The 10141-nt window shown below is 33.7% G+C and overlaps 1 protein-coding gene across 1 annotated transcript in view; it reads right to left on the bottom strand.

Annotated features, from left to right (window-relative positions):
• Positions 1-8270: 8270 nt before the first annotated feature.
• LOC138695122 (mediator of RNA polymerase II transcription subunit 12-like) overlaps positions 8271-10141 on the bottom strand; it is a 170015-nt gene continuing 168144 nt past the window's right edge. Inside the window, exon 8 of the mRNA XM_069819541.1 lies at positions 8271-8560. The gene's annotated coding sequence lies outside the window, so the exon portion shown is untranslated. The remainder of the gene's footprint in view (positions 8561-10141) is intronic.

Below are 10141 nucleotides of genomic sequence, written 5' to 3'. Positions count from 1 at the left end.
AATTGGATTACGTGTGTAATCCACACAGCTCTGGATTACGTATGTAATCCATTCATAATTGGATTACATATGTATTCCACACAGATTTGGATTACATATGTAATCCACGTATTTGGATCACATATGTAATCCACGTATTTGGATCACATATGTAATCCATCCATAATTGGATTACATATGTAATCCACACAGTTTTGGAATACATATGTAATCCATCCATAATTGGATTACATATGTAATCCACACAGATTTGGATTACGTATGTAATCCATCCATAATTGGATCACATATGTAATCCACACAGATTTGGATTACGTATGTAATCCATCCATAATTGGATAAGATAAGTATTCCACGTATTTGGATCACATATGTAATCCATCCATAATTGGATTACATATGTAATCCACACAGATTTGGATTACGTATGTAATCCATCCATAATTGGATCACATATGTAATCCACACAGATTTGGATTACGTATGTAATCCATCCATAATTGAATCACATATGTAATCCACACAGATTAGGATTTCATACGTAATCCATCCATAATTGGATTACACATGTATTCCACAGATTTGGATTACATACATAATCCATCCATAATTGGTTCACATATCACTTCTGATAAACTTCCTGTCACTACTTATTCACTCACCAGTCCCTCCCGATTCACTGCGCAGTCACTCCTGAATCCTTATTCACTCCCGATTCACTCCGGGGTCACTCTTGGCTCAATCGCCCCAAGTCACTCCTGGTTCACTCACGAGTCACTCTTGACTCACTCAAGAGTCACACCCGAGTCACTCCTGATATACTCTACAAACACTTCTGATAAACTCCCAATCACTCCTAATTCACTCATCAGTCACTCCTGATTAACTCCCGGGCACTGCTAGGTCACCCCTGATTCACTCCCGAATCACTTATAATAAGCTCCGAGTTACTCCTTCACTCGCCAGTCACTCCTGAATCCTTACAGTCACTCCTGGTTCACTCCCGAGTCACTCTTGGATCAGACACGAGTCACTCCTGATTCACTCACAATTAACTTACGTTTCACTCCAGAGTTGCTCATAATTACCACACTAATAAGTCCTTATTCACTCCCAAGTCACTCCTGTCTCACTCCCGAGTCACTCCTGTTTCATTCCCAAGTAACTCCTGATTCACTCCCGATTCACCGAAGAGTCGAAGCCGAGCCACTCCCGAGTCACTCCTAAATTACTAGCGAGTCACTCCTAATTAACTCACCAGTCACTCCTAAATCACTTGCGAGTCACTCTTTGTTCACTCCCGAGGAACGCATGGTTCACTCCCGAGGAACGCATGGTTCACTCCCACTACAGGATAGCTTCCAAATCAAACCTGATTCACTCCAAATTCACTCCTTAATCACACTCCGTCACTCCTGATTCACTCCCCATTCAATCCTCTATCCCTAGTCAGTCCTGGTACACTCACGAGTCACTCCTGATTCACTCAAATACGTTTCACTCCAGTCACTCCTAATTCGCACACTAATCACTCCTGATTCACTTCCAAGTCACTCTTGTTTCACTCCCATGTCACTCCTGATTGATTACCTAGTCACTCCTGTTTCGCTCGCAAGCCACTTCTGATTCACTCCCAAGTCACTCCTGATTCACTCCCAAGTCACTCTTGTTTCACTCCCGATTCACATGAGCCACTCCCGAGTCACTCCTAAATTACTTGCGAGTCACTCCTGATTCACTCACCAGTCACTCCTAAACCATTTGCGAGTCACTCCTGATTCACTCCCAAATCAAGCATAGTGCACTCCCACTCACGGATAGCTTCCAAATCAAACTTGATTCACTCCCAATTCACTCCTTAATCACTCTTCGTCACTCCTGATTCACTCCCCATTCACTCCTGAATCCCTAGTCACTCATTACAACCCCGAGTCACTCCTGGGTCAGACACGAGTCACTCCTGATTCACTCACAATTCACTTACCTTTCACTCCAGTCACTCCTAATTCGCACACTATTCCTGATTCACTCCCAAGGCACTCCTGATTAACTCCCGAGTCACTCCTACTTCAATCCCGAGCCACGCCTGATTTACTTCCCACTCACTCAAAAGTCGCCGCCGAGTCACTCCTCATTCACTCTCCATTCACTCCTAATTCACTCCCTCGTCACTCCTGATTCTTTCACTGATTGAATTCGTAAAATTAAAAAAATATGAAATTTTCAAAAATTTTGCAAATTCAAATGCATTTCAAATGTTCCAAATTATTCAAAATTCAAAAAAATTTCAAAAAAGCTTAAAAGTAAAAATTATATATATAATTTAAAAAAAATTTTCAACATTTTTTAAAATTCAGAAAAATCTAAAAATGTTTAAAAATATTCAACACTTCAAAATTGCAATAAATTTCAAAATGTTACAAAAGTTAAAGAAAATTGCAAAAATTTAAAAAAATACAAAATTTTGAGAAATTTTGAAAATTGTTTAAAATTTAGAGAAAATTTCAAACTTAAAAAAACTTTAAAATTAAGAAAAAAATTCAAAGAAAAATTCAAAATTCAAAAAATTTCAAAGTATTAATGTATTTAAAAAACTTTTCGAAATTGAACAAAATTTCAAAATTTTGGAAGATTTTTCAAAATTTTCAAATATTTTTCACAATTGAAAAAACTTTGAAAAATTTTTCAAAAGTAAAAATTCGAAATTTAAAAAAAATTTTCACACTTGAAAAAATTTTTAAAATGCTTTAAAATTTCAAAACGAATTTCATAATTAAAAAAAAAAAAATTAAAAAAAAATGTAACTTCAAGATAAAAAAAAAACAAATTCATAATTTTTCAATTTAAAGGGATACAAAATTTCAAAATATTCTAATTTAAAAAATATCAGAAAATTTTCAAAATTTTTTGAGACTCAAAATTTTTCGTAACACCAAAAAAAATTTCAAATTAAAAAAAATTCAACATTATCAAAAAAATTTTCGCAATTCAGAAAAATTTTAATAATGTTGCGAAGTTTAAAATAAATTCAAAATTTTTTTAATTACCAAATATTTTCAAAATTTTTCTAAATACCTAAAATATTTAAAAAAAAATGTGTGGAAATTTTGCAATCATTAAATTTTAAAAATTTTGAAAATTTTTGTATTGGAAAAATGTATTTAATTTTTGTAATTTTTTTTATTTTGAAAAAAAAAATTTTGAACTTTGAAAATTTTCTCTAAATTTTACAATTTTCAAAAGTTCTCAAAAATTTTGAATTTTTCAAAATTTTGCAAATTTCTTTAATTTTCGTAAAATTTTTAAATTTATTGGAATTTTGAAGTGTTGAAAATTTTTAAAAGTTTTTAGATTTTTCTGAATTTTCAAAAATGTTCAAAATTTTTTTAAAATTATATTTATTTATTTTTAATTTTAAACTTGTTTGAAATTTTTTTTTGAATTTTGAAAAATTTGGAACATTTGAAATGAGTTTGAATTTCGAAAATTTTTGAAAATTTTAGATATTTTTGAATTTTATGAATTCAATCAGTGAAATAATCAGGAGTGACTATGGAGTGAATTAGGAGTGAATGGAAAGTGAATCAGGAGTGACTCGGCGGCGACTTTTGAGTGAGTCGGGAGTGTATCAGGAGTGGCTCGGGATTGAAACAGGAGTGACTCGGGAGTTAATCAGAAGTGACTTGGGATTGAATCAGGAAAAGTGTGCGAATTAGGAGTGACTGGAGTGAAACGTAAGTGAATTGTGAGTCATTCAGGAGTGACTATTGTCTGTCCAGGAGTGACTCGGAATTGTACCAGGAGCGACTAGGGATTCTGGAGTGAATAAGGAGTGAATGGGGAGTGACGAAGAGTGATTAAGGAGTGAATTGGGATAGAATCAAGTTTGAATTAAAAGCTATCCGTGAGTGGGAATGAACCATGCGTGCCTCGGGAGTGAATCAGGAGTGACTAGCAAGTGATTTAGGAGTGACTGGTGAGTGAATCAGGAGTGACTCGCAAGTAATTTAGGAATGAATCGGGAATGACTCAAGTGAATCGGGAGTGATACAATAGTGACTTGGGAGTGAATCAGGAGTGACTTGGGAGTGAATCAGGAGTGACTTGGGAGTGAAACAGGAGTGACTAGGGAGTGAACCAGGAGTCACATGGGAGTGAAACAAGAGTGACATGGGTGTGAATCAGGAGTAATTAGTGTGTAAATTAGGATTGACTCTGGAGTGAAACGTAAGTGAAATTTGAGTGAATCAGGAGTGACTCGGGAGTGTACCAGGAGTGACTGGGGATTCAGCAGTGAATAAGGAGTGAATGGGGAGTGAATCAGGAGTGACGAAGAGTGATTAAGGAGTGAATTGGGAGTGAATCATGTTTGATTTGGAAGCTATCCGTGAGTGGGAGTGCACTATGCTTGATTTGGGAGTGAATCAGGAGTGACTCGCAAATGGTTTAGGAGTGACTGGTGAGTGAATCAGGAGTGACTCGCAAGTAATTTAGGAGTGACTCGGGAGTGGCTCATGTGAATCGGGAGTGAAACAAGAGTGACTTGGGAGTGAATCAGGAGTGACTTGGGAGTGAATCAGAAGTGGCTTGCGAGCGAAACAGGAGTGACTAGGTAATCAATCAGGAGTGACATGGGAGTGAAACAAGAGTGACTTGGAAGTGAATCAGGAGTGATTAGTGTGCGAATTAGGAGTGACTGGAGTGAAACGTATTTGAGTGAATCAGGAGTGACTCGTGAGTGTACCAGGACTGACTAGGGATAGAGGATTGAATGGGGAGTGAATCAGGAGTGACGGAGTGTGATTAAGGAGTGAATTTGGAGTGAATCAGGTTTGATTTGGAAGCTATCCTGTAGTGGGAGTGAACCATGCGTTCCTCGGGAGTGAACCATGCGTTCCTCGGGAGTGAACAAAGAGTGACTCGCAAGTGATTTAGGAGTGACTGGTGAGTTAATTAGGAGTGACTCGCTAGTAATTTAGGAGTGACTCGGGAGTGGCTCGGCTTCGACTCTTCGGTGAATCGGGAGTGAATCAGGAGTTACTTGGGAATGAAACAGGAGTGACTCGGGAGTGAGACAGGAGTGACTTGGGAGTGAATAAGGACTTATTAGTGTGGTAATTATGAGCAACTCTGGAGTGAAACGTAAGTTAATTGTGAGTGAATCAGGAGTGACTCGTGTCTGATCCAAGAGTGACTCGGGAGTGAACCAGGAGTGACTGTAAGGATTCAGGAGTGACTGGCGAGTGAAGGAGTAACTCGGAGCTTATTATAAGTGATTCGGGAGTGAATCAGGGGTGACCTAGCAGTGCCCGGGAGTTAATCAGGAGTGACTGATGAGTGAATTAGGAGTGATTGGGAGTTTATCAGAAGTGTTTGTAGAGTATATCAGGAGTGACTCGGGTGTGACTCTTGAGTGAGTCAAGAGTGACTCGTGAGTGAACCAGGAGTGACTTGGGGCGATTGAGCCAAGAGTGACCCCGGAGTGAATCGGGAGTGAATAAGGATTCAGGAGTGACTCCGCAGTGAATCGGGAGGGACTGGTGAGTGAATAAGTAGCGACAGGAAGTTTATCAGAAGTGATATGTGAACCAATTATGGATGGATTATGTATGTAATCCAAATCTGTGTGGAATACATGTGTAATCGAATTATGGATGGATTACGTATGAAATCCTAATCTGTGTGGATTACAAATCTGTGTGGAATACACCTGTAATCCAATTATGGATGGTTTACGTATGGAATCCAAATCTGCGTGGATTACATATGTGATCCAATTATGGATGGATTACGTACGTAATCCAAATCTGTGTGGATTACATATGTGATTCAATTATGGATGGATTACATACGTAATCCAAATTTGTGTGGATCACATATGTGATCCAATTATGGATGGATTACATACGTAATCCAAATCTGTGTGGATTACATATGTAATCCAATTATGGATGGATTACATATGTGATCCAAATACGTGGAATACTTATCTTATCCAATTATGGATGGATTACATACGTAATCCAAATCTGTGTGGATTACATGTGATCCAATTATGGATGGATTACATACGTAATCCAAATCTGTGTGGATTACATATGTAATCCAATTATGGATGGATTACATATGTGATCCAAATACGTGGATTACATATGTGATCCAAATACGTGGATTACATATGTAATCCAAATCTGTGTGGAATACATATGTAATCCAATTATGAATGGATTACATACGTAATCCAGAGCTGTGTGGATTACACACGTAATCCAATTATGGATTGATTACATATGTGATCCATATACGTGGATTACATATGTTATCAAATTATGGATGGATTACGTATGTAATCCAATAATGGATGGGTTACATATGTGATCCAAATACGTGGATACATATGTGATCCAATTATGAATGGATTACTTACGTAATCATTTCTTTTATTTATTTAATATTTTAAGTTAACATATTTTAAATTATTTTATTACAATTTATCTTAATTTTAATTTATGTTATTTTTTAATTTAATTTATTTAATTTTAATTCCATTTTTTATTTCAATCTAATTTAATTTAATGTACTTTATTTTAGTTCAGATTATTTTAATTTAGTTAATTTTCTTTAATTGTTTTTATTTTATATGAATATAATTTAGTTTTTAATTTATTTTTAGTTATTTTACTATATTTTAATTTATTTTAATTTGTTTTATTTCAATTTAGTTTATTTTAATTGAATTCATTTTAATTTATGTTTGTAATTTAATTTAATTTAATGTTTAGTATATTCAGTGTTGTGCAGTCAGAGCACATAACATTGTGCAATTGATATTGCATTGTAATTTAATATATTTTAATTTAATTTAATATAATATATTCTATTTTATTATCATTTATTTTAATTCAATTTATTATAATTTAATTCATTTTATTTATTTTTATGTTACGTTAATTGAATTAATTCCATTTTTTTCATTTATTTTAATTGAATTTAATTTATTTCATTTTGATTTATTTTAATTTAATTTATATCGATGTAATTTATATTAACTTAAACTCATTTATTTTAATTTGATTTATTTTATTTCATTTCATTTATTGTAATTTATTTTATTTTATTTTATTTCAATTTGTTTTATTTTAATTTAAATTATTTTTTTAATTTAATTTAATTTTGTTTATTTTATTTTAATTTATTAAAAGTCATTTTATTTTAGTTTAATTTATTTCACTTTATTTTATTATGTTTTACTTCAGTTTACTTTACATCAATTTAATATATTTTAATCTATATAAATTTACTTTAATTTAATTTGTTTTATTTTAATTTTATTTTAATTCATTTTATTTATTTTAACTTAATTCAATTTATTTTATTCTAATTAATTCAATTTATTTACTTTAATTTAATATAATATATTTCAATTTATGTAATTAATTTTTATGTGTATTTTATTTAATTTATACCATTAACCAAATTTCATTCGCTATGGCTGCTGCACCCCTGCTAGAATTGTATAACCTGACACTTTGTAACAAAGAAAATAAATCATCTATGTTTTCAAAACTGAGTGTCATTTGTAAACGTAAATCCTAAGCTTAATCTTGCTTGGCAATGATTCCCTTCCCAAATAAATATATTCTGTTCCTACATTCCTTAATAAAATTACAAAACCACACATGTAATGTTACCGTCACTATACTGAAGGTAATCCATGAAGTTGAATGTCATTTATTGCATCATCATGTATAGTGATAGCTCTTAAGTTCGACATCCTATAGCTCGACTGTTTACGTAGGAGAATTAGACACGTCCCTATAAGGGCACTAAGAAATGCGTTTGCCATTTGAATGGAATTTGGTCCTGTGTCTTGTAGTGATACTTTTGTTAAAGGAAAACAGAATATTTTATTGATTAGGACATCCATATTGATCACTGAGTTTAAATTAATGAACTCTTCTTTTTCCATTTGAGAATTGTGCTGTTGTGAGACGGAACTGTCGAAACCCACTGTGGTACGAGTCTCGAGGTGGGCAGGAAATGCAAGTACAGTAATGTATTCGTTGATGGATAACCAATAACAATTTGTATTCATTTCACCTGTCACATCCACTACCCTTATTGGTCAGAGATTTCCGTTCTGTTCTGTCGAACTTAGGAGAGACCACTGTACTAGGCTTAATCACGTCGAACATTCTATACTGTGAGCCTCCTATTAACATGTTGGTTAGTGAATATCATTGACAATGAAATTAGCTTTTACACAGTTTACAATATGTCTTTTATTGTTAAGAATTATTTCTCCTACCCTATATACATAGATACACACACGTATTTATAGCACAATTAAAGTGTTTAATACATTTCATGAAATAAACTGATATTATTTACCTAACCCACTCATTCTTTCAACCTTGTCTTCTCACATTGCAACTCTACGTGTTCAGCTGTATCATGCCACCAGGACACTGCTGCAATATGATCACTCCAATCTGCGAGTGAAGGAAACATCACTGCCAGGCAATCCAGCGAAATACTGCCATCTACCCAAAGAATCAGCCTGCAAACATAAGAAATGTTATACTTGAAATATCTCTACTATGTTTCAAATCAACAATGCAACAAAGACATCATGAAATATATAAATCAGACAAACCAAATGAAGAAAGCGAAAGGAAAAATATTCATAACTATAAAATCAAACCTTACAAAATGAAGAAAAGATGAACAGCCAAAGAGAAACAGACCCGGACAAGGACTGGGAAAAGTGAAAGACAAATAAAAAAAGTTACAGTACTGAAATGGAGTCAATCACTTTCCACAATTCCATCATGCTACATGAATATCTAGTATTTGTGGAACTGCTGACAGTGAAGTTTCAACATTCCTCACAATTGCGAAGTACATAAACAGCTTCAAAGCTAGAATAATTCAACCAGATATGCTGTTACGTGCTTCTGACTCCTTGGCAATGCGAGCTAATAAGGTAAACTGATATGTCTCTCATAAATAACTACCATTCAATTCACTTCCTGCTACTCAACAAAAATCTGCCAAATCTCTGTAGAATTTATCAATATCCATTCATTTAGGAGGAAAAAGCTCCACCAAACTTTCCGAGATTAGTCAATTCTATTATTCATTGCTCTTGTTCCCAATTCCTTCTTATTAACTACTAAGAACCTCAACACGAAACTCTGTCAACAAGCTCTCGTTATTGCATATCCTGCAATGTCAGTGGCATACATTAATGCTAACAACAGTTAACAGTACATTGCAACAGAAAGTACATTACATGTGATTCAGACTCTGCAGTTGCGGTCAAAACTGCCTATCATAACGAACTCATTCACTATAGACACGGATGACGGTGCTATAGCACCAAGAATTTTTAAACACAAACATATTTTGTTTTAAAATGAATTACATTTTAAGCAGACTTCATTCCTTCACAAATTGAATTACTCAAAACTCGACTCACTTGGAAGAAAACAAGAAAACCAAAAGAGTCCACATTTTTTCCTCAATGAATTTCTAACTTTGCTGATATGATTCTTTGGAGCAAACTAAGCAATTTTTATTATTCACATTTGAAAATAGAATTTGCAGCCACAAACATATGTTTTTTAATGAATAACATTTTGAGCAGACTTCATTCCATTACTGAATGACCTGCTGGAAAACTTCTGTCGCCAAAATCATCACCTACATACGAACAGTTGTACATACAATTATTTATCCTCAAATATTCAAAACATATTCCTCATTAGAATACATCTGCACATTCCCGGAATTAAATAATTATAATCAATTAAAAATCATAATTTTAGCTTGCACTATAGTCCCAATTTTGACCTTAGACTTGGTACCTCAATGAAGTCTTTTGCCCAACTTGAAGTCTACATTTTGACTCTTGCAACGATAATAATTGTCAGAGAATGTGAAATAGGAGAAAACAGACACTGAAGGCAGTGTAAGATATCCAAAGTATAGTATGCTTATTACTACTATAAATGTCCAAATAATTATGAAATTATTTTGATAATGAGAAAAAGATATATATTTTTAAGAGACTACAACAAAGCATCTTACAGCTTAGACAAACACAACATTATTTGCCAAAATTTTGAGGACATCTGTC

Source organism: Periplaneta americana, chromosome 2 (genome assembly GCF_040183065.1).
Source record: "Periplaneta americana isolate PAMFEO1 chromosome 2, P.americana_PAMFEO1_priV1, whole genome shotgun sequence".
Classification (NCBI taxonomy): domain Eukaryota; kingdom Metazoa; phylum Arthropoda; class Insecta; order Blattodea; family Blattidae; genus Periplaneta; species Periplaneta americana.
This window is presented reverse-complemented; position numbering and strand designations above follow the sequence as displayed.